General features: G+C 43.0%; 1 pseudogene; it reads left to right on the top strand.

Moving 5' to 3' along the window:
* The window catches only part of LOC110331205, a 2,373-nt pseudogene extending 604 nt beyond the window's left edge, over positions 1–1,769 (top strand).
* The last annotated feature ends 372 nt before the right edge of the window (positions 1,770–2,141 follow it).

Below are 2,141 nucleotides of genomic sequence, written 5' to 3'. Positions count from 1 at the left end.
GGGTGGTGCCATCTCTGGGCTGGTAGTCTTGGGTTCTATAAGAGAGCAGGCTGAGCAAGCCAGGGGAGGCAAGCCAGTAAAGAACATCCCTCCATGCCCTCTGCAACAGCTCCTGCTTTCTGACCTGCTTGAGTTCCAGTCCTGCATCCTTTGGTGATGAACAGCAGTATGGAAATGTAAGCCAAATAAACCCTTTCCTCCCCATCTTGCTTCTTGGTCATGATGTTTGTGCAGGAATAGAAACCCTGACTAAGGTACCAGCAGATGAAAAAAATGACCAAGCAGCAGGTATAGGAAATCAAAGAAGAGGAAGAGGAGGAGGAGAAAGAAGAGAAAATGGAAGCCTAGACAAGGAAGTTTGAGAGCATACTGATGCTGATGAAGAATTTGACTATAAAGATACTGACACCATGGGCCACATTGAGTATATGAAAGCTGAAGAGTCTGAGCCATCCCAATAGCAGAGTGCTTATTTTCCTTCCACTACTGAGTATCCCACACAAAGAATGTGACTCACAGGACTGAAATCCACAGCTTCTTTATTCCTTATGTAGAATATCTCTCAGACATGAAATGACTGATTAATGACACAAGAGTTGTTTAGATTTACTTGTTGTTCAATGAGAGAGGAAAATTGTTCTACCCTTTAGAAGCTGTCCAAGCACACAAGAATGACAAAAGTCACTGCAAGCTTTCACATACAGTGATGCTACTTTAGAATTCCCAGGCGCCTGTGATTTTAGGAGTAGCTACCCAGATCCTAGGAGGGGATGAAGCTAAGGAGCTGCCTTCAGATAAGAACTTGGAATGGGATAATGAAACCATGGTGCTGATCCTACCAGTGCCAGATCAGCTCATCACTCCTTGATGAGGTACCACAGATGGTGATTTGGCTTATGAAGAGCTGTGGAAACCAGAAGGCTGTGGGTTGGAGCAGCTCTCATGTAGGAGTGTGCTGTGTCGAGCTGTGTAGTATGTCCAAAGGATGAAATCAAAGAGGATGCTGAAGACAGGAATGAAGCAAAGGCAGCCAACAGATGCATGTCAGGACCCAGGTAGGAATCCGAGCATCTGAGAGTAAGTTGTGTTTCCTGCCATACTTTCTCCTTGCCTGAGGACCAATGGGAGCCAGATTGTGGAATATATTTACTGCCATTTCATGTGTTATTCCCAATTAGAACAAAAAGTCATAGTGTAAGGAGTGAGAAGACATAAAAAAAAATACAGTTTAAAAAATGCACTGCCAAGCCAGGTGTGGTGGTGCATGCTTGGAGTCCCAATAGTCTAGAAGTAAAGAGAGGAGGATCAGGAATTTGTCCTAAGCTATAAAATGAGTTCAATTCCAGCCCAGCCTACATAGACCAGGACCCTCCCCACTAAAGCAAAACAAAGTTATATACCGAGAGATAAAGCTTCCAATAACACCAGACTCAGAGAAAACTTAGATATTAGAACTATTAGTCTAGTACTTTATTTTTGAGGCAGGATCTCACCGGGTAAGTTACACTTCAAATGCGCAATCCTCCTGGCTCGGTCTTCTCAGTGTTGGGGGTATAGATGTGTTCTTCCATGGCTAGAAACTTTAAAGTCTCCAAAGTCAGAAACTATGCAGTAATTATAATTGATATATTAATGAATTGGGTTGGAGATGTACACTTGATGGAATGCATAGATAAAGCTCAGGGTTTGATACCATGCATTGCATAAACCAGGTGTGATGCTGAACGTCTGTAATTCTAGAATGTGGGACAGAGAAGTTGGAAGATTAGAAGGTCTCATAGAGAGTTCAAAGCCAGCCTGAGACCTTGTGTCAAAGAACCCCAAAACATAGAAAATATATGAAGGGACCTAATAAAAATGGTAGATAATTTACATGAACATATGGGGAGTTTCCATGGAAGTGGGAAGAATGTGTAAGAAAAAGTGCAATGAATAATGGTAGAAATACAAACTCTGGAAGTCATAAGTCAAGAGTAAAGGTAAGAGAACAAAAGGAATAGGGAGGCCCAAGCATGGTCTTATGACGATTGTGATTTCCTGGGGCACAGGGTGAGGAGTCTGGTAAAGGTCTTGGCTGAGTAGAGTGTGTCCTGAGCTCAGAGCGTAGAAGGAGACAGCAGAAAAGGCACACAGGGCTTGAT

Source organism: Mus pahari, chromosome 14 (genome assembly GCF_900095145.1).
Source record: "Mus pahari chromosome 14, PAHARI_EIJ_v1.1, whole genome shotgun sequence".
Classification (NCBI taxonomy): domain Eukaryota; kingdom Metazoa; phylum Chordata; class Mammalia; order Rodentia; family Muridae; genus Mus; species Mus pahari.
This window is presented reverse-complemented; position numbering and strand designations above follow the sequence as displayed.